Source organism: Chiloscyllium plagiosum, unplaced genomic scaffold, assembly GCF_037043375.1.
Source record: "Chiloscyllium plagiosum isolate Xiang-an unplaced genomic scaffold, Cpla_swu_hap1 HiC_scaffold_30, whole genome shotgun sequence".
In the NCBI taxonomy this organism is placed as follows: Eukaryota; Metazoa; Chordata; class Chondrichthyes; order Orectolobiformes; family Hemiscylliidae; genus Chiloscyllium; species Chiloscyllium plagiosum.
The window spans coordinates 34,550,500-34,574,394 of NW_028270168.1; the positions used below are offsets into that span (position 1 = coordinate 34,550,500).

Here is a 23,895-nt window from a genome sequence, read left to right on the forward strand (position 1 = left end):
GAGCTCAGTAATGATACTGCACTGAGCCTTGCTCATGCATACAACAGGATTAGGATTATGCATGTACATATCAATGATTTAGACTTTAATATAGGGTCAAGATTAAGAAATTTGCAAGTGGCTCAAAAATTGGCTGTGTGGTTTACAAAGAGGAAGAATATTATGGACTGCAAGAAGATGTCAATGGACTCGTCATGAGGGACAAAAGTGGCAAATGGAATTCAATCTGAAGAAATGTAATGCAATGTATTTGAGGTTGAGAATTTAGGCTTGAAATGACAAAACAAAAACTAGACATTGCTAAAAAGAGACATGAACTTCAAATTTTTCATCTTGTGTTCCAAATGCAAAAAAAACTTTAGAAAGGAAGCAACCTTTTATACTGTTTGAGAAGAGGGTAATGACTGGACTAAGGTTGACATTGGAATGCAGTCGGGACTGTTAACTTACTTAGTTAAGGAATTATATTCAAACTCTGTAAGTCTATCTTGATTTGTCCGGGCATTGCCACAAGGTTATAGCAGCCCTTTACTCAGTGAAAAAGGGTGAATGTGTCATCATATTTCTTTACTGAGAAAGAATCAGTCAAGACTCAGAGTTGACCTGCCTGGTTTGAATTTTAACCAACTAAGGCAGTTAATAGTTCCTGCTGCATCTCCAAACCGACTATAATCTGATCATCCACCCCCACCCAAATTCAGCAAATACCAACCTTTTCTAAGCTAAAATAGTTCTGAAGAAGGGTCACTGAACCCAAGATGTTATCTCTGCTTTCTCTCCACAGATGCTACCAGACCTGCTGAGTTTCTCCAGTAATTTGTTTTTATTTCTGATTTCTAGCATCCATAGTTCTTTATATTTTTTGTTGCTTCTTTTCTAAAATTGAATTTTCAGTCCTCATGATTACGAGACAAGACTTTATTTTTCTTTTTAGCAACCTTTAAATTATGCACTACCAAGCAATTATTAATAAATGCTAGAATAATGAGTTGTGTAGAGGAACAGAGGGATTGTGTCCACAAATGTCTGAAACAGGTTAGGAAAATAAGGTGGTCATGAATACATACTTTTGTTTATTTGTTGAGACACGGAAAGCAAGAATTGGAGTTTTGGCTTGAATTATATTAATCACTAATTAGACAAAATTTTGAATGCTGTGAACGTTCTGATCAGGAAGGGTGTGATTGCACTGGAGAGTTAAAAGAAAATCCAATGGGAATTTTTTTGCTGTGGGGAAAGCTTAGGTGGGTTGGAATTGTTTTCTCTGGAATTGGGGAGACTCAGTGGGAATTTAATTTGGGTGTTTACATTTGTGAGGCACCTTGACAGAATGAATGGCAACAAATATTATCCCTTGGCATAGAGGTCAAGAAAGCTTGGTAGGGAACACTTACAGGGAATTTGAAGAAAATATTTTCAACAGAAGGTGACGTGGGACAGGAACTCAATGCACAAAAAAATTGGTTTGAAGACAGAAGCTCTCATTAAAGTTTTTAAAAATGGATATGCACTTGTATTTTCATGTAATACAGATCACACATGCTCACACACACGTGTTAGGAGCAAGAATAGGTCATTTGGCCACTTGAGTCTGCACCACCATTTAGTAAGATCATGGTTGATCTGATTGTAATCTCAACTCCACATTCCCACCTATTCTTGGTAACTTTTCACCTGCTTGCCTACCAATAATCCATTCTCCTCTGCTTTATGTGTGAACCAAGAGCTGGAAAGTGAGTCTTTTGTTGTGGGCACAGACAGAGTGGTCAAATGGCTTCCTTCTGTACCATAAACTTTCATGTTTCTATGTTAAATGTTGAAGCTTATGACTTAAAGATGACAGGGTGATCCTGAGTGAAAGCAGTTACTTGGCAAAAATGTGAAAGGAAATGAAATGAGTACAAGTTTGGAGACTGATGCAAACTGGACAATGCGTGGAATACTTAGATTAAGAGAAGTGTATGATGCTACAGAGAATGGAGCAAGAAAATAAGAAATACTTGAAGAAATGCACTGATTGGCCAGGAGAGAGCCTTGAGAAGTTCTAGCAATTTATCAAGCATATAGAAAATTACACTGAAAGGGTGCCATTATTAAAGTTAGTGAGCTGTGCAAATTCATCTCAGTTACTGCCCTCTATGGCAGTACTGCATGCAAGCACAGGAAAGCATCCAAAGACATGACCTATAGAGCCCTTCAAAAAATGATTACATACTGTGACAAATTTCAGAAGTTGAACCTGTCAAATTATATTTTTCACCCATAATTTACAAAAGCAAAATTCCGAGGCTTATAAACAACACATTCTGAAGCCTCTACGAGATCGTGATTAGCTTCTTTTTCACTTTGTATTGTCTGCGTACAAACGCACACCAGCTAAATTAGAGAAAGGCATGTGGATTTGGGATACAAGCTGCAGAATTCAGGATCATAGCAAGTTAACAGAGGGTGGAACATGGAAGGTTAGCCAGGAAATATATTGGGATAATTCAATACAGGAGTGAAAAATCTTCAATCAAAGTTTCAGAGATAGATAAACCAAGGTTCAGAGTGGATGTACTCCATTTACTGAGGTGAATGTGGTTAGTCTTTGTCTCAAATATAGGTTCAAATGTCATCTTAGGAGCATGGATTGTAAGATTGCGAGCAGTCTGGTTCATTGCTGAGTCATTGCTGGGGAATGAAGCTGAATGACTTCAACCTTGCTAATGCTTAATCTGCAAAAAAATGATAGTTTTTCTAAGACCAGATCTTGGTAAGCATTCTGACAGAAGAGAGATGATGAGGTGAGAAAATAATAAGAAGTTGTCCTGGATATTGTTGTTATGGAGGTGAAAGTCGATCCCAGATCTGCAGATGATTTTGTCAAGGATCACGATGCTGATGATGAAAAGGAAGGAGTCACAGTTAAATCCTCGGAGGATTTCTAAAGTGATTAAATGGGGTTAGGCAATGAAGCCATTGCTGGAAACACCTCTCTTATAGTTTACTAATAGCTAAGAGTTAGCTCAGGGTGGATCCAAATGACAACATCCTGCTAAGATGATCAATAAAGGAGAGATGCTGGAGAAGGAAAAGCGAGCAGAGAGGGAGTAATGCACCTTGCTTGCAGTAACAGATATTTTTAGATATTATCCTTGATAGGGATTTTCATAATTGTAAGAGAGGTAGAGGGAATTTCAGGAGATATGGGCATGAATCAAGAAACTGACAACACAATCAAGGACTTTTAAAATGTTTATAATCAGCAAATATGTTGTTGTTTACCACAGTTCTTTCAAACCAACACACGTAAAGAGAGTGTGACAAGATTTTGTGATCACCCAGGGCTTATTTGTTAGGCAACATCATGGGAGGAATCAGAGGCTGCTGAGAAAGGATGAGGAATGGTCCAGACATGAATAACAAACTCCAACATTCATGTTTTTCCCATAATCACAGGATTCAAATCGAAGTGTGTTCTATTCTATTCTATCCTATTCTATTCTATTCTATTTATATTTAATTGTTTTATTTTATAATCTATTCTAAATATTCTATGTAAATAGAATGATATTATATTATTAAAATGATATTTACAAAACTACAAATGAGAGAATTAACAATATGCACCATTGATGTACTGTCCTTAGAAAGGATTTGCCAAGATATCACATAAAAGGTTATTGTGCAAAACAGGAGCTCGTGGTATAAAGGGTAACATACAAACATGAACAGAAAATTGGCTGACTAGCTGTCTGGCTGATAATAGAATGTGTATAAATGGGTCTTTTGTGGATTGGCATAAGATCATGTCGGGCTCTATGCTGGGTCACCTTTTTACAATTATATCAATGACTTAGACGAGACTATTGAAGGCCTGGTAGCTATATTTGCAGGTGACACAAATTTACTTGAAAAAGTGCATTGTGGCTGCAACATAACTAGAATGCAGAAAAATACAGATGGACTCAGTGAGTAGATTAAATTAGATTACTTACAGTGTGGAAACAGGCCCTTCGGCCCAACAAGTCCACACCGACCCGTCGAAGCGCAACCCACCCAGACCCATTCCCCGACATTTACCCCTGCACCTAACACTACTGGCAATTTAACATGGCCAATTCACCTGACCTGCACATCTTTGGACTGTGGGAGGAAACCGGAGCACCCAGAGGAAACCCATGCAGACACGGGGAGAATGTGCAAACTCCACACAGTCAGTCGCCTGAGGCAGGAATTGAACCCGGGTCTCTGGCGCTGTGAGGCAGCAGTGCTAACCACTGTGCCGCCGTGCCGCCCACCGGTAGTGAAACATTTGGTGGTGGGAAAATGTGAATTTGTTCACTTTGTCAGGAAGAATGAAAAAAGACAGTATTGCTTACATGGAGAAGAACTGTGGGATTCCAAGATGCAGAGGGATCTAGTACTCTTGTACCTATAATCAGGAAGACTAATGGGATGCTAGCCTTTGTAACCAATGGAGGCAAACATAAAGATATTATGATTCAGTTTTACAGGGCACTGTTGAGACCAGATCTTGAATACTGTGTGCAGTTTTGGTCTCCTTATTTAACGAAGGGTAGAAATATGTTGGAGACTATTCCCAGGAGTTTTACTGGATTGAGTGTCTGGGTTGTCTTATCAGGAAAGAGCGGACAGGCTGCGATTGTTTTCACTTGAGATTAGAAGAGCAAGGGATGATTTGATTGAAGTTGATAAGATTCTGAATGGATTTGACAAGGTGAATGTGAAAATAATGCTTCCTGTTGTGGGTGAGACCACAACTAGGGTGAAGTATTGTAAGGTTATGTTCACACTATTAAAATTGAAATTTCTGCCTTAGAAGCCAGTTATAGTGGTGTTGTTGAATTAGATTCTTGTTAGGCAAGTGACTAAAGCATTGGTGAAAAATGGGAATGTGAAACTCAGAACACAAAGAGATCAGGCAGATTCTTATTGAATGGCAGAGCAGATTTGAAGGGCCAAATGGCCTACTTCTGCTCCTAGTTCATATATATGTGTTCAAATTAGTTTTGACATTCAGCAAGCCTGTGATAGCACTAACATTGGCTGTGAAGATGCAACATAATGGCAGTGAACCAATACAGACATCTCTCATTGCCCTTGGCATCAGTGCTTGCTGAGTTTGAGTTTAATCCAGAATTTGGGCAAGAATGCTGCTGAGTACAATAGAGTGTGCTCCAGCAACTGCAGGGTAATATAGAAAATGGACAAATGTATCAAGTAAAAATGCAACTGGAAAGTCAAAAAGTTCTTCAGATCAGCTGATGACCATACTTTTATGTAAAATTTAAATTCCATGCTTTGGTGTATTTTTCTATGAAACAAAAAGATCCACGTGTAATTGAGGTACGAAACGTTCATGAGTTTCTGTTGTGATGCACACCAAGTTTAAATTTAATAGTGTCAACATGTAAATACCCCAATTCAATTTAAATTTGTTCCTTCTCCATTTTACAATGAGATGATAAATGTCTGCGTTGTGGGTCTTTCTATATTTCACAGCATTTCCAGAAGGGCTGCCATTTTCGATGTCGTAAGAAAGTATGAGAGATTGTGTTCCCTCAGCTGTGAAGATGCTAGAAAAAAAGCATCAACTGTGGCCATATGGGTTAATCTGAGGAAGAATGAACTGATCACTCACAATGTTAGGATTGTACCAAAGAACATCAAACAGTCAGAGGGAGATAGAAGACCAATTATGTAAGAACATTGCCAAGGAGTGAAGAAACAAAATGGCAGTTATAGTAGAATTTCAACTACCCTCACATTAATTGAGACAATATCAGGTGCAAAATTCATGAAATGCATTCAGGAGAACTACTTTTGTAGGTAATACATTGCAAACCTGCAAGAGAGGGACAGTCCTGGACTTTGTTTTAGGAAATGTGCCCAGGCAGTTGGAAGGATATCCATGGGAAAGCACTTTTGTTGTCATAATCATAAGCTGGTAAGATTTAGTGCATGGAAAGGAACCAAGGTAGACCAACACCAAGAAATTCCAATTTGGAGAGAGGATAACTTAACTGCAATGTGGTTCAGCAAAACTGGGTTGGAAGCAGCTGCTTGAAGATGAATCAATATCCCGTCATGCCTCACTAAGGGAGGTTGCTGGAAATCAAGCTCTGATATCCCCAGAGTTATCACAAAATTTAAATATTTTTCAAAGTACACAATCTACCTGCCTTTTTCCATCCAAGTTAACAGAAAGCATGACTGGCTTTCTGTAATTAACAAGTGTTACTATTTATTACAAACAGACTCTAGCTACAAGTAAACAATTGTGAAATGTTAGCATAACATAGCTAACCCCTTCATAAAATTCACTTTATGCGCAAGTGCAGCCAGACACTAAAAATGCAAGGGTGTTCTGAGTAAGATGATCCTTTTGGATTGCTAGAACTTATTCTCTCTTTTTCAGGTACTTTTTTTTCATGCTATTAGGGAGCAAGGTGCAATTAGCTAACACTCAAAGTGTCTGACTTGTTAGTTAAAAGACACAGCTTACAGCAGACGATGAGGGAAACAAATTGGCTTTTTTCAGGCATTAGGTATATTTTTACTGCAAAGAAAAGGGAGATGGCAAGAACCATTATTTAGAAAAGCATGGGTTAATTCAGTCAGTATAGATGGGCTGAAACAAGATCATGTCCGAATAACATTAGTGAATTTTTTGAGCCAGCAACAATGAGGGCCAATGAGGGTAGAATGTTGTTTTTTAGTCCACATGGATTTTGCCAAAACATTTCACAAAGTACATCATGGAAGATTAGAGGGATCCATGGGATAGTAGCAAATTGGATTCAAAATTGACTCAGTGGACATATGTTTTTATGACTGGAAGGTAGTTTTCAGTGAGGTTCCTTAGGGCTCAGTATAAGATCCCTTGTGGTTTGTGGTGCATATCATTGATTTACACTTATATGCAGGGGCGGCATGGTGGCTCAGTGGTTAGCACTGCTGCCTCACGGCACTAGGGACTCAGGTTCGATTTCAGCCTCGAGTGATTGTCTGTGTGGAGTTTACACATTTTCCCTGTGTCTGCTTGGGTTTCCTTCCACAGTCCAAAGGTGTGCAGGTCAGGTGAATTGGCCACGCTAAATTGCCCATAGTGTTAGGTACATTAGTCAGAGGGAAACGGGCCTGGGTGGGTTACTCTTTGGACGGTCTGTGTGGACTTGTGGGGCTGAAGGGCCTGTTTCCACACTGTAGGGAATCTAATGTAATCTAATCAAGTAATATGATTAAGCAATTTGTAGATGATAGGTCGATTGTGAAGAAGGAAGTTGTAGTCTGCAGGACGATATCAACGGCATGGTCAGGCAAGAAGGAAAGTGTCAATGGAAATGGAAATGTGATATAATGCATTTGGGCAAGACAAGGAAGGCAAGGGAATGCACAACAGATGTTAGGACTCTGAAATGTAGAAAAACTGAGGCATCTTGATATACATAACCATCGATTGTTTAAAGTAACAGGATAGATCGAAAAGGTGGTCAAGAAGGCATATTACTTTCCTTCACTAGCAAAAGATTAAGATATAAGAATGGGAGATCATGTTAAAATGGTGGACAACACTAGTTAGACTGCAACTAGAGTTCTGTATTAAATTCTGATCACCACATTAAGTGAAGCATGTGATCACTTCAGAGAGAGTACAGGAGAGATTTGCATGTATGTTGACAAGACCACAGAATTTTAGCTATGAGGGAAAATTGGACAACATGTAGTTGCTTTCTTCAGAACAGAAGAGGCTGAAAGGGAGTTTACTTGTGGGTCTGGAACTCAGTGCCTGAAAGGGCAATCCACAAAATATCTTCAATGCATTTAACATGCACAGTACCTGCTATGCCATGTGCATGCTCGTACCTAACTTACAAGTCCATGGACCATGGGCTGAAAAGTGGGATTAAGCTTGATAATTCTTTGTCTTTGATGAGTCTTTCTGTATTTCACTGTTTCAGCTTCTCCAGGAGGGCTGGCATTTAGATATGTGAAGGAAATGTGAGCGAATGCTTCCCTCTTGCCACAGTTTGCACAGCACTCTGCCACAGGTCCATGGTAACTTCTATATAGGGAGGGTGGAACATGTGATATTCTCAGGTTCATTTCCTTTGGATCGTCTATGAGTTTATTATGTACAGAATTGTGGATTGGAATTCTAACCATTATCAGGCAAAATTCATTCCAAGTCTCCATCCAGGTTTGAGGATGCCTCATCTTGGAAATAAATGTTTCTGGGGAATTGTTGGCTATGATTAAGGTTCTGGGGGATAGTGTGTGGCTATGGCCTTAACTGATCTGGTGAAGTAGGAAGTATTAGAAGGCACTACCTGTATGAAAGTGAAAAAAACTGTAAGTTTTTATGGTGTGCCACCAATGGGTGGCATGGTGGCTTAGTAGTTAGCACTGCTGCCTCACAGCACCAGGACCTGAGTTCGATTCTAACCTCGGGCACTTGTCTGTGTGGAGTTTGCACACTCTTCCTGTGTCTGCGTGGAGTTTCCTCCAACAGTCCAAAGATGTGCAGCTTAGATGAATTGGCCATGCTAAATTGCCCTTGGTGTTCAGGGATGTGTAGATTAGGTGCATTAGTCAGGGGTAAATGCAGGATAATAGGGGAGGGGAATGGGTCTGGTAGGTTACTCTTCGAAGGGGGTGGTGTGAACTTGTTAGGCCAATAGGACTGTTTCCCCACTGTAGGGATTCTATGAATGAGCTTCATAAATTTTCCATGTCTGTATCAAGCTAGAGTGTGGACTCCATCCCAGCTCTTCCTGCCTCCACCCCAAACTACTGTCACCATTTCACATTCTGGAAAAGACTTTGCGTATCATAACTCCCCACCCTGGGGCATAAAAAGTAAATTAATTGATCCTCAATGATTTTGAATTGGCAGAATCTTTTTAAAAATGTGTAGGAATTCCCTCAAGTAATTACATTATTTTCAGGTTTCACTCAAGAAAATTTATATGTAGTCACCTGTCCTACTTTTAATGCGGTAAGATCGTTACAGTTTTTGATTCAACCATATATATTTTTCTGATCATCTGCCTCCTTCTCACAACTTCTGGAAAGCTTTCTAACAGTTGGAGCTTTCAGTATCTCTTGTATTTGTATCTATTCTTTATTCCTTCAATTAGATTTATTTTCCACTTATTCCAGTTAGATCCAAAATTAGAATCATAGAATTTTTCAATATTGAAGGAGGCCATTTGACCAATCATAACTATACAACCTCCCAAATGGGACTGGCTACTCAGCCAGTCCCATTCTCCAGCCCTAATGCTGTAGCCCTCTAACCTCAACAACTAACCATCAACAATATTCAAACAGTGCGATATTAAACTGAGTTCGTATCTGTTTATTCAGATTGATATAAATGATCTCAGTGCTCTATTTTGTAGAAGATCAGGGAGGAAGGTCTCCAGTGTCCTGACCAATTCCGATACATCAACCAACAAGACTAAAATAGATGTGGGCAGGACATGCATCTTCAAGTTGGGAAGCAGGAGTCAGTTAGTTCCTGCATTATGTTCCCGATGTTTGGAAGCTTGTCCATTCACATGGAATTTTCAACCTTCAGAGCCAGGGCCAGACTGGTGTCATGGCTGCTGCTTCCTGATGTGGGTCAAAGGTAGGAACAAAGGTGGGCAGATTCAGAGGCCTATAGATTAGATGGACCATTTATTCATTGATGTATCAGGCCAGTTCTCTATTTAGTTTTTAGGCCTCTATCACCCACCCTGCATCCATTTTTACTCCCCAGACATGCCCATGCCACTCTACATTCATCTGTATGCATGATGCCCCCACATTTCTCATGGTGCCTGATGATTCTCTATACCCACATGCATCTTGCATGCCTCCTACACATCCTCTATAACTATTCACCCTCTATGCAACGTATACAGGAATCATGAATCACTTGCACTGTGAGGTCATTGAAAACTAAGAAATAACAGAAAGACTATCTGTTCAAACCACACTTAGAAAAAGATCCCCTTTTAGGAACTCACAATGTTGTCAATCAAACATTCAGCCATTTGAACTCTTTTTGCAAGAGTAAATATTAGTCAATTCATCAAAACAAACAAACAGCTATCCAAAATCACTTCTTCAAGCTATTTAATCCTATTATCATTTTCATCAAACTGTCAATAAAACATACACACAGTCCACTCATCAGCCAGGTAACTAACTTTGGGTAAAACTGAATCTATTAGTGAAGTTTGGAGGTCAGTCATGCTTTCCTAATGGGATCGTATTACCGCACTGAATCAACAAATCCTACAGAGTTCAACTCAAAGGATTCTTTGATGTTGCCTTGCCAGATGTCCAGCCATCTACTCCATCTTCAACAATAGCACAAGAGAATTTCAAGTTCAATATTTTAGAGTCTGAAAACATCTTCGGCCTTGGTCAACATAAATGCAAGGTACAGTGTCATCCACTTAAATTGTATTAGGTAAAGTCACATAGTCCCAGAGCACCATAAGACCTGATCTCTCATGAGAGAGAGATGACAGGCGGTGGTTTAACCTGAGGGTTACCATGTCTCAGGAAAAGGGAGAGGTTGATAAGGTGGGACCTTCATGGTGAACTCCGCTGGTATGGGAACTGAACCATGCTATTGGCATCACTCTGCATCGTAAGTCAATGATCCGGTTAACTGACCCCAGATTATATTAAAAACATGATTGAATGCAAAAGACCACTTTGCCCACCGGATCAAGTTTTCTAATGCATGTAAATACTTACGCAATGATGGTAAATTTAACAGATACTGACTTAATTAAGGACAGAGCACAATCACTGCATGGAAAGCATATGTAAATCACACTATAGCCCTTGCAGTTGGCAAGACCTTTTAAATTTTCCTGTCAAAGGTTTCCAATTCCAGAGCAGGATTCCCAAAAGTTCATAACTGAACTTACCCATCTTGGTTTCCATAGCCTTCAGGAGAAAGTGAGGTCTGCAGATGCAGAAGATCAGAGCTGAAAATGTGTTGCTGGAAAAGCGCAGCAGGTCAGGCAGCATCCAGGGAACAGGAGAATCGACGTTTCGGGCATAAGCCCTTCTTCAGGAAACCTATTCCTGAAGAAGGGCTTATGCCCAAAACGCGATAGCCTTCAGGAACTAACCTGCCTCAGTTAAAATATCGATGTTGGAGAAAGTTTAATATTCTGCAAGCATCTAAATGGTCCCGGTGGCATTTTACATAAGCATCACATCACCAGCCCCCTGCCAATCACACACTCACACACACACACCTAGTGGTGAGTTTGATATTGAGGCTGGTGCACTTCCAGTTTAGACCTGTTCGTTTGTATTCACTCAGCATCAGACAAGGAAACTCCAGTCCTACATGTTCATTTATTCCATTGTTGGACCTTGAATGCCACACTTCCGTACATTACAACAGCAACCACACATCAAAAGCATTTAAATTATAGTGACACATTTTGACACTGTTGGAGATTGTGCAGGGTGACATAAAAATGCAGGTTTTTCTTCTTGCTGAATATTTTTAATGGGGGAATGCAGATGCTGCATTTCACCACTTGGGGGTGGCATGTGCACCAATCTTCTCAGGTTCTTGGATTTTCTACTTGTACTTAAGGAATGTATAAGGATCTATTTCATCCATTCTAGAGCAGTGTTTTCCAATAGAAATTACTGACTAGTGACTGATGTGATTCCAATAAAACCATTTCATCACAGCCACTGGTTTTAATAGAAAGCAAAGTTGTTTAATCTAGATAATACCAGTAAAAATATATTACATGCAAATCTAATAAAAAAATATGTGACTTCAGTCAGTTCACAAGGAATGGGCAATGCCAAAACACTTACACATCCTGCTTTTCATCTTCCAACAAACACATAGCTTAAAATGTGTATATGCACAAGCAGATGTCCAAGTATTGAGGTCACGTACACAATGGTGTGTGTTTGTCACTTTTCAATTTATTTTATTAGTCAGAAATACAATACACTGCACATGGTTAACATATTGGACAACACTATGCTAATCTACGTATTTAAACAGAAATAGGAAGTCCATACTATACTGTTTTCAAATTTGTCTTCAGCATTTTATAGGTTTCTACTTATATTTTTGTAAACCAGGACACATAACTTATGAATTATATAATGTCATGATAAGAATAAAAGTGGAGATTCCTGAAGTTGTTGCCAATTAGAAAAAAGGAAGTCAAGTTAATAGCTTTGCTAACAAAACTTTCAGAAAAAAAATACTCAATTTTTACATCTCACGTCTGGAAATAAATATATAGGTTTACAGCTTCAACAATCTTAGGTTATGATGGACAATCTGCCAGATGTTCTCCCACCAGACAAAGGGGCTTGTAACTTGGTAACATGCACAGGAATGTTTTTACTGAGCACCCAGCTCTGGTACAGGCAGACCTTGCTTTAATATCTCAAAGTAATATGAAACAGAAACCAGACCTCCTATCAGAAGGATGTTGTGAAACCTGAAAGGGCTCAGAAAAGGTTTACAAGGATGCTACCGGCGTTGGAGGATTTGAGCTATAGGGAGAGGCTGAATAGACTGCGGCTGTTTTCCCTGGAGCATCGGAGGCTGAGGGGTGACTTTATAGGAGTTTATAAAATCATGAGGGACATGGATAGGGTAAATGGACTAGGGCTTTTCCCTGGGGGGGGGGGTGTCCAGAACTAGAGGGCATAGGTTTACGGTGAGAGGGGAAAAATTTAAAAGGGACCCATGGGGCAATTTTTTCATGGAAAGGGTGTTGTGTGTATGGAATGAGCTGCCAGAGGAAGTCATGGAGCCATAGAGATGTACAGCATGGAAACAGATCCTTTGGCCCAACCCGTCCATGTCGGCCAGATATCCCAACCCAACCCAACCCAGTCCAGTCCCAACTGCCAGCACCCGGCCCATATCTCTCCAAACCCTTCTTATTCATATACCCACCCAAAATGTCTTTTAAATGTTGCAATTGTACCAGGCTCCACCACTTCCTCTGGCAGCTCATTCCATACACGTACCACCCTCTGCGTGAAAAAAGTTGCCCGTTAGGTCCCTTTTATATCTTTCCCCTCTCACCCTAAACCTATGCTCTCTAGGTTTGGACTCCTTGACCCCAGGGAAAAGACTTTGTCTATTTACCCTATCCATGCCCCTCATGATTGTAACTTGGTAACATGCACAGGAATGTTTTTACTGAGCACCCAGCTCTGGTACAGGCAGACCTTGCTTTAATACCTCAAAGTAATATGAAACAGAAACCAGACCTCCTATCAGAAGGATGTTGTGAAACCTGAAAGGGCTCAGAAAACCTCTACAAGGTCACCCCTCAGCCTCCGACGCTCCAGGGAAAACAGCCCCAGCCTGTTCAGCCTCTCCCTATAGCTCAAATCTTCCAACCCTGGCAACATCCTTGTAAATCTTTTCTGAACCCTTTCAAGTTTCACAACATCTTTCCGATAGGAAGGAGACCAGAATTGCATGCAATATTCCATCAGTGGCCTAACCAATGTCCTGTACAGCCGCAACATGACCTACCAACTCCTGTACTCAATATTCTGACCAATAAAGGAAAGCATACCAAATGCCTTTGTCACTATCCTATCTACCTGCGACTCCACTTTCAAGGAACTATGAACCTGCACTCCAAGGTCTCTTTGTTCAGCAACACTCCATAGGACCTTACCATTAAGTGTATACGTCCTGCGAAGATTTGCTTTCCCAAAATGCAGCACCTCGCATTTATCTGAATTAAAATCCATTTGCCACTTCTCAGCCCATTGGCCCATCTGATCCAGATCCTGTTGTAATCTGAGTTAACCTTCTTCGCTGTCCATTACACCTCTAATTTTGGTGTCATCTGCAAACTTGCTAACTATACCTCTTATGCTTGCATCCAAATCATTTATATAAATGACAAAATGTAGAGTACCCAGCACCGATCCTTGTGGCACTCCACTGGTCACAGGACTCCAGTCGGAAGAACAACTCTCCACCACCACCCTCTGTTTTCTACCTTTGAGCCAGTTCTGTATCCAAATGGTGAGTTCTCCCTGTATTCTGTGAGATCTAACCATGCTAACCAGTCTCCCCTGGGGAGACTTGTCGAACGCCTTACTGAAGTCCATATAGATCACATCTACTGCTCTGGTGGTGGAGGCTGGTACAATTACAGCATTTAAAAGGCATCTGGAGGGGTTTATGAATAGAAAGTTTGTAGGGCCAAGTGCTGGCAAATGAGACTAGATTAGGTTAGGATATCTGGTTGGCATGGACAAGGTGGACGGAAAGGTCTGTTTCCATGCTATGCATGTCTATGACTCTATGATTCTATGATTTAACTCATACCTATCGATTTCAAATCTAGGGAATGAATAGTCAGAGGGATAGAGTGAGGATTCCAAATGAAGGTGACCACTGTAATGACAATAGACTGGTGAAGATTCAAGGTGGTAAACTGTTGTTTCATGTTTGATATTTATCAGTCGCCATAGAGGCCTGAGCTGCATAATCTATGATAAAATGTATTATAGAACTGACAAGCAGTTCAGTTAGACTCATCTCAATGTTGAAATTGTCTCACTCCATCTTTTATGCTTTTCACAAGAGTCATGGTGGGATTCTTGCTAGGCAGTTGCCTATTGATAGGGATTATTGCTTTCTAAACAATTTGTTAACAGCTCAACCCTTCTCAATAATACCCACTTTCCCATCTTACCAAACTTGACATCAGAAGAACTAGATAAGAAAACAAGGGTGAGCGGTTGGTGGATTAGGGTCACCCCCTACCCTGAGCAACTTCCATTTATAAAAAAGAGTCACCAATGTCTCGGGGCATATTCCATGGGTACCAGTCACCAGCATCCCATGTCCACAGTCATTATGTCAGCCTCAAATATTCCTCATGGGACATCTCAACTACACCGACAAAATGCTTAGAGGGTGGTGAGTATCTGGAATACATTGCCTGGCAGGGTAGTTCACAACCCTTAAAAATTGCTTGGGCGAACACTTGAAATATACCACTGTGGGCCAAGTGCTGGAAAGTGGGGCTAGTGTAGATTTAGATCTCAAACCAGGCAGGCCTGGCCTAGTTTTGTGGCCCTCACTGATGGTCATGGGACTGAAAGAAGCACTTCCAGATCCCTGCCTGCATAATGGGGCACCAAGTTTCCTCAGTTTGTCCATGCCCAGGCAAATGTGAGTAACTGTGCAGGGCAGCTCTGGACCAAGTGTGCACTCAGACAAGCACCATGAGCTTATCAAGATCTCACAAACATAAGGCATACTGGTGAATCCCAAAATATCCACTGAGTGGTGACTTGTTCTGGTGAACATGTGTGGGAAGATGGGAGGAAATCAAATGAGAGAGATGCCTGGAACGTGGTAGATAATTAATGCAGAGATTTTGGTAAGAGAGGGCAGGAGAGCTTGCTACTCTGCGTGGCATAAACCTTCCAAGAATCTCAACGCAAGAGTGACATTACCAACAGAACGCAGGATTCAACCCAAACAATGGCCAGTTTTTTTTCTGAACCACCATTGACTATATCCTGTGATAAGACATTTACCCTCACTTGGAGACACAGATAGCATACATACATATAAACAATGAATGAGGGAACACCACTGACCCCTTCGAGCCTGTTCTGCCATTCAGTAAGATCATGGTTGATCTGATTTGAACCTCAACTCTACTGCCTATCCCAATAATCTTTCAACCCTTTGATAACCGCTGCTTGGAGGCCATTTCTTTCTGCCATGGGCGAATGTAGTAATTTGATTGTGAGGAAAGAGATACATCATAAGATTACATTTACCACTGTTGAGTACAGGAATATAGGAACAGGAGTTGGTCATTTAGCTGTTCATGCCTATTCCAACATTGACTGAGATGGTTGATCTGCAACTTAATTTTGTAAATCCATTTCCTTCCCGTTTCCCATACTATCTTTATTTCATGAACATCTATGTCAGATTTATATATAGCAATTGATTAGTTTCTTCAACCACACAACTTTCAGCAATATCTATATTCCTCTAATTGTGTTTTTTATTAGTTTTTCAAGGGTTACTTATTCCAGAATTAGCAGCTGTACCATCAGCCACCAAAGCCCAATAGTTTGGAATTCCTCTCCACACCTCACTACTTTTCCTCTGGCAGGATGCTCAATAAAGCTAACCTAGTTGACATTTATTGGCCTGAAAATTTCTTTGTGTTTCAGAATCAAACTTTGCTTTATATTTCTCATGAAGTATCCTCAAACATTATGTTATGTTTAAGGTAGTAGATGAATTCAAGTCACTATTGTTATTATCAATTGCCATTTGTGGAAGATTGCTCTGAGCTACTATTTCCTCATCTCATTCCTGAAAGATCTAACTCTTATTTTTAAATAATGCTCTTCTCCTATTTCCTAATCACCAGCTATAATTTCTTCATTTTCACTTTGCCTGTTTCTTATTATCTTGAAAGCTGCAATGAAGTCCTTATTTGCCAATTTAAATTCTAGTGAGTACAGCCCTAGTTTGCATAATCTTTCCTCATTATTTATTATTTGTAGTTAGGTATCATTCTGGTACATCTACCTGCACAGCCAATATATGTTTTGAAGATGTGATGTCCAGAACTGCTTCCTGTATTTGCTGATCTCTGAGAGCTTTGTATGAATGGTACTCAACAATTTCCCTCTTGTACTTTATCCTCTACTTATGAAAAATAACAGCCATGGGTCTTATTAATTCTTTTTGTACCAGTTCATTTAATTTAAATATTGAATTTATGCTGGATGTAAGCTTGCTCACTGAGCTGGAAGGTTTGTTTTCAGATTTTTCATCACCATACTAGGTAACATCATCAGTGAGCCTCTGGTGAAGCACTGGTTCTATGGCCCACTTTTTATTTATGTGTTTAGGTTTCCTTGGGTTGGTGATGTCATTTCTTGTGGTGATGTCATTTTCTGTTCTTTTTCTCAGGGGATGGTAAATGAGAACCAAGTCAACGTGTTTGATGATAGAGTTCTGGTTGGAATGCCATGCTTCTATGAATTCTCACGCATGTTTCTGCTTGGCTTGTCCTAGGATGAATGTGTTGTCCCAGTCAAAGTGGTGTTCTTTCTCATCTGCATGCAAAGATACTAGTGAGAGTTGCTCATGTTTTATTGTGGCTAGTTGATGTTCATGTATCCTGGTTTCTGCCTGTCATATGTCCTAGTTTTCTGCCTGTTTGTCCAATGTCGTGTTATAGTTCTTGCAAACACCTGAGAAAAAGAACAGGAAATGACATCATCAACCCAAGGAAACCTAAACACACAAATAAAAAGCGGGCCATAGAACCAGTGCTTCACCAGAGGCTCACTGATGATGTTACCTAGAGGGGTGAGGAAACATCTGAAAACAAACCTTCCAGCTCAGTGAGCAAACTTACATTCAGAACCTCAACCTGAGCTACAAATTATAATATTTATGCATATAAGTAAGTCTGGGTGTTTTCAGTCTGTTTTGTATGTCTTATAATCTTCATCAGATGTTGTAAAATCTAATATATGATATGTTCTATCAGAACTTACTTATTAATGTAAATGCTCTGTTGTTAAATGAAGCACGTTTCAGGACCATTTAGAAACAATAACATTGAGTCAGTTATCCCAATAAAAACAGAATTGTCACTTTCTGCAGCTCCATGCTTCGTACCTGAGATATTTTATTTCAGCACGTGGACTTGCAATGCATTAAATCTGACAAAATAAAATAAGTTAAAGGAAGGAGGTTTCAGAATACTGCAGTTTCACTTTTTTTTACAAAACTGTGAAGGATATTTTTGGCTGATTTGAAAATGATGCTATCTAGGGTGAAGGCCCACTCTGTGGTCTGGTTAATAATTTATTACTTTATCTCTGGTGGTTGAGCTAGGGAGGCTGATCAGGCTTTCAACAGACTGTGAGAGGAGAATAAGCAGTGTCCTGAAGAGAGACTGAAGTCCTAATTCTGTGGTGTAACTTGCCACGCCAGAGATTAAGTGTCATTGTGTCTCAGGTCCAAAAAGAATCTTGGTGATTTATTTGAGTATTTAAAGCCACAAAGGAAAAAACATGCAAATATCATAATAACTTTAAATTAGAGCTTTGGCCTAATATGAGTGATTCTGGATATCTTTTGATACTTTAGGTTCTAAATTACATTAACTGATAACTTTGAGGGCACAGATGAGTTAGAAGTGATAAAGCAAATTGAAAAACACAACAATTTTTTAATGCCGCTTTTGGTAATGTCTCTCTGCCTCACAAGACCTTTTCAAGGAAGGCAAATGTCACAGACATAGTAGAGCTTCTTTCAAGCTGTAAACATTTTCAACCAATTTAATCAAATACATTATGACATGTGACTCGCCACAGGAGGGACTTGGACCTGGACTGACTCAGAGGTTGTGACGCTCCAACTCCACCTCAAACAATCTTCTGTCAGTTTGTATTTTAAAGGGAATCCATGAGCTTCCTTCAGTGTCTGGCTAGTATATACTGTATTAGAGAGTCATAGAGATGTACAACATGAAAACAGACCCTTCGGTCCAACCCGTCCATGCTGACCAGATAGAGCTGTTTGAAATGGAGCTGAAACTTTTCAACACGGGAAAGAGGAATGTGAGAAAATAAAAGACGACACACCCTAGCAAACTAGCAAACAACTCCAGAGTCCGAGTATAACTAATAACTGTTCTGGGTTATTTCCTATAACCAAGGTCATTCTTTCAAGATGACAGACTCCTTGATTCCATTGGATTTCGCCAATTATAAAAGAATGAAACCTAATAGTTCTATGTATGATAGGGCGGCAGGTGACTTGCCTTTTGTGCATAACTCACCTCAGCTTCTTAGAATCCCTACAGTGTGGAAACAGGCCCTTCGACCTAGCAAGTCCACACTAACCCTCTGAAGAGCATCTCGCCCAAACCCATTCCTCTACATTTACCCCTGAATAATGCACCGAACTTACACATCCCTGAACACTGTTGGCAATTTAGCATGGCCAATTCACCTAACTTGCGCATGTTTGGATTGTGGGAGGAAACACACACAGACACAGGGAGAATGTGCAAACTCCACACAGACAGTCACCCAAGGCCGGAATTGAACCCAGGTCCCTGATGCTGTGAGGCAGCAGTGCTAATCACTGAGCCACCGTGCTGCCCCTACATTGTTACAGAATCCTGATAGTCTTTTTATGGGGACAGTTGATTATCAACACTGAAGCTGGGTTCTTATCAATCTTATCTTCTTCACTGTGTCCTGTTCAGTTACTATGAAATGACATTTGAAATGAACCAAATCAGCTGCACACTCCTCCCTGGAAGTGTTGAGGAGTATTGTCTACATGACACTTAAGACTTAAGATGGTTGCAACCATTGCAGTCTTGTGTCTTGCACTCACAAATAAAACTTGCATTCATATGGTGCCTTTCATGACCCCAAGATATTAGACAACTTGAAACTTGAAAGTATGAAAACATAAGACTGGATTCCATTCAATGCACTGCCCAGTTTAAAGGGCATATAAAATCCAGTTGGCCGTCTGTTCACTGTCTGTTTTTCCATCCCTGTCTCCATCACAATTTTACCAGTGGCTGGGGAGACATTTGCTTAGGGAGACCAATGGAGCATTTATAACTCTTAGAGTGGCACCTAATGCCTACTTAAGGTCCTCATTCCCCTGCCCTTATCATTTAACTGTCAGCAGGAGAGTCTCATATAAGTAGCCAGTCCAGCAGGTTTCCCTGTGATGGCTGGTGTAGAGGATGAGATTGTGTCCCTCCATAATGGGCTGCCTAGGATATCCACACTCCTAAACCCATCCACTGACCTCCTCTCGTATCAATGATCTCTCGAACACCCACCGCCTACACTCCCACAACCTATCATGCTTGTACCCTAAGCATGGCCCAAGGAAGATCCCAAAGCACCTTCAGCTTCAGCTTTGTCAAGCTTTGAATGCAGTACCAAGAGTTGCCACTGGTCCTGGTGGCACTGTTGATGCTAAAAAGCTGTCCACCTCTGATTGGCTGAAACAGCTCTCTGAGGCTGGGATTGCTGTTTCTGAGGGGCAACATTGCAGCCTCCAATCTATTGGCTTTTAATTGGCTGCAGGAAAGCCATTCTTCCAATGGACTGGCTCTCATTCCCCACATCCCCATCTTGGTACACTATGTAATCTAGCCTTCAGAACAATGCAGCATAAAAGGAATTCATTTGACCTATCGAGTCCACGCTGGCTCCTTCAACTCCAACATCTTTAATCCATTGATTTCAAATTTCCCAACAGAGTTAAAATGTGATACTATATGAAATGCTTTCTGAAAATCCATGTACACAACATCAACAGAACAGTGCCCTACTTCACTCTCTCTGTTACTGTACCAAAAACCTTAATCAAGTTTGTCCACCCTGATTTGCCCTTAACAAAGCCGTAGAAAGTCTCCTTTATTTATCCATCTTTATTCATGTGGCTGTTAATTTTCTCCTCGGAAATTGTTTTTACGGGCTTCCCTCGATTGAATTGATCAGTCTTTAATTCCACAATTGATCCTTCTCCCTTTTTTGAAATAACATGTAGCATTTGCAATTCTTAAGTCCTTTGGCATCACTCCTGTAGCTAAGGACGATTGGAAAATTGCAGCCAGTACCTCTGCAATTTGTATTCTCCCTTAACCCAGCGACTGAGAATGCATTGCACCAAGACTGAGTGGCTTTAAAACTTCTGGTGTTTTCTGATTCGTCGTCTTTAACTACTTTTATCTCATGCAATATCCAACAACCACCATACTGACTTTTGCTTTGGTTCTTCTGCGGTAAATGCAACACATTTATTTAGTACCCCAATTTCTGCCTAATGTTCATTTTGGTCCTTGATTGGCTCCTTCACTCCTAGACCAGCCTTTTGCTGTCAATATGCCTTTAGAAGAACTTTGGACCCCTTTTTATGTTCTTCTAACGGTCACCATGAGGCACCCCCCCCCCCCCCCCCCACCCACCCAACACAGTATAATAACCGTACTTATAGAAACATAGGATCATAGAGATGTACAGCATGGAAACAAATCCTTTGGTCGAACTCATCCAAGCTGAAAATGTGTTGCTGGAAAAGCACAGCAGGTCAGGCAGCATCCAAGGAGCAGGAGAATCGACGTTTCGGGCATGAGCCCTTCTTCATTCCTGAAGAAGGGCTCATGCCCGAAACGTCGATTCTCCTATTCCTTGGATGCTGCCTGACCTGCTGCGCTTTTCCAGCAACACATTTTCAGCTTTGATCTCCAGCATCTGCAGTTCTCACTTTCTCCTCGAACTTATCCATGCTGACCAGATATCCTAAATTAATCTAGTCCCATTTGCCAACACTTGGCCCATATCCCTCTAAACACTTCCTATTCATATACCCATCCAGATGCCTTTTAAATGTTGCAATTGTCCGAGCCTCCACCATTTCGTCTGGCAGCTCATTCCATTTACACACCACCCTTTGCATGAAAAAATTGCTCCTCAGCTCCCTTTTATATCTTTAACCTCTCACCTTAAACTTATGCCCTCTAGTTCTGGATTCCCCACCCCAGGGAAAAAGACCTTGTCAATTTACACTATCCATGCCCCTCATGATTTTATAAACCTCTATATGGTCACCCCTCAGCCTCTGACACTCCAGGGAAAACAACCCCAGCCTATTCAGCCTCTCTTTATAGCTCAAATCCTCCAACCCTGGCAACATCCTTGCAAACCTTTTCTGAATGCTTTCAAGTTTCACAACATCCTTCCAATAGGAAAGAGACCAGAACTGCACACAATATTTCAAAAGTGACCTCACCAATGTCCTGTACAGCTGTAACATGACCTCCATATTCACTGCTAGAATGTGAGAAATGCTGCCTTGTGTACTTTGTTTTGCCAGAATGAAAATGGAAATATTGATGAGCTTCCTCAGAGCTTTTAGTTGCTTCTACACTCAGTATCAGTCTTGGCTGGTTGTGGTGGGGCAATATTGGCTACGACTCCCTGTCCATAGCCTAAATGAGTAGTGGGAGTCTTGCCTCTGTTTGTAGCAAATCAAAAACTTTTGGGGCCTAATCTAACTCCAGACCTTCTGCATAAAAAGTTAAAGCTGACATTCCAGTGTAGTATTGAGGAAATGCTATAATGTCTGTGGTGTTGCTCTTTGGACAAGTCATTAAACCAAGACACCAACTGTCCTCTTAGATGGATGTAAAATATCCCATGATACTACTTTGATATAAAAACAGGGGAGAGCTCCCTGGTGTCCTGACCAGTATTCCCTAATCAACATCACGAAAACACATTACTTAGTCATGTTCACATTAATATTTGTGGGAGGTTACAATGCAGAAATTGCCTGCTGCTTTTCCAGCATGACAAGTTACTGTACTTCAGTGGTGCTTATTGCCTTTAAAATGTTTTCGGGCTTCCAGAATTCAAGAAAAGTGCTATATAAACACAAGCATCTCTTCCTATCCTATTTCATGTGTTTAGATGTAGGTATAAGCTGTTCAATGACCAGTTTGGGAATGATTTTAGGATACACCAAGTGCTCCAAACTTTATATACTGACTTGAACCAAAACATTGTAGTTTTTGAAAAAAACTTGTATTTATTCATCCTTTTTAAAACTAAGATGAAATGAACGTTATAACTTAAAAATCAGATGGCCGTCTATAAGTGAGAATCAGTCTCTGTGTAAATAAGTACCAGTCTCTGTGTAAGTGAGTACCAGTCTCTGTGAGTGCCAACCCTTTTATAATGATTAGACTCTGTGTAAGCACCAGCCTCTCAGTATAAGCACTAGACTTTCTGTGATAGAACCAGTCTCTGTATAAGCGAGTACCCACTTTATACAAGTCTCTGTGTTAAAACCAGTTGCTGGCTAAGTATCAGTCTCAATGTGGACGGAGCAGTCTTTGTTAAGAGCAGTCTCTGTAAAAGTGAGTACCACATGATATATATCTATATAAGTGAGTAAAAGTGTCTGTACATAAGTGAACACCACTGTCTGTGTAAATAAATACCAGTCTCTGTGTATAAGTGAGAAGTAGCTTCTGTGTAAATGAGTACCAGCCTCTGTGTATAAGTGAGTGCAGCTCTCTAGATTAAGTACTACTCGTTGAGTACAGCTACTTTGTATAAGTGAGCTCAAGTCTCTGTTTAACTAATACCATGGATAGAAAGTTGCATTAGATTCTCTCATCTTTCAGCCTTCTCCTGTTGCAGACAAGTGTTCACTGCTTGAATCCAACTCATTTCAGCAAATCTTAGCAGAGTTTGTTGAGAAACACAAGGGTAGTGTTTTTCAAATATCTTTTGTGCTAAAACAAAAAAAAAGCCAAAATTGTTTGTATGAGATGTGAGTAACATAGAATGATTCCCAAGGTGAAAGATTGCATTGACAATTCACATGATTTTTTTTGTTGTAAATTTCAGTGACTATCCTGCAAATCTGAGCAAGCACACAATTAACTTGTTCTCTCCGTGAGCTGCAGTAGGCAGAGTTAATACAGGTTTATTACAGCAGTACTTTGCCTTCCTGGAAAACACACCATTTATCATGGGATTAGGGCAGTATAACAACAAGAACATGTCTATTAGCAGTGAGTGCTTGTTTTATCTGTGGAGTAGAAGGCATGATCTCCTCTTTCCTATCATTCAGAAACAATTTGAGCTTAGCTGGCATAGTGAGATGGGTAGGAGAAGCAGGCTATAGCTATTAAATAAATTAATGAAAGATAATTTCTTAAAATTGAAAATTGTTCATTTGACCTCAGTGAGCCTTGTATAGCTTTTTCTTCAAGGATACGTCCTAATCAGTGTGCTTGCAGACAAGGA

General features: G+C 40.3%; 1 protein-coding gene across 3 annotated transcripts in view; it reads left to right on the forward strand.

Moving 5' to 3' along the window:
* The window catches only part of LOC122563435 (uncharacterized), a 72,625-nt gene that overhangs the window by 24,967 nt on the left and 23,763 nt on the right, over positions 1-23,895 (forward strand). The window contains exon 1 of one of the 3 annotated variants that reach the window (XM_087976877.1): positions 22,935-22,997. The exons of the other annotated variants lie outside the window; for them this stretch is intronic. The gene's annotated coding sequence lies outside the window, so the exon portion shown is untranslated. Of the gene's footprint in view, positions 1-22,934; positions 22,998-23,895 lie in introns of those variants that run through there. 3 annotated transcript variants of the gene reach the window in all.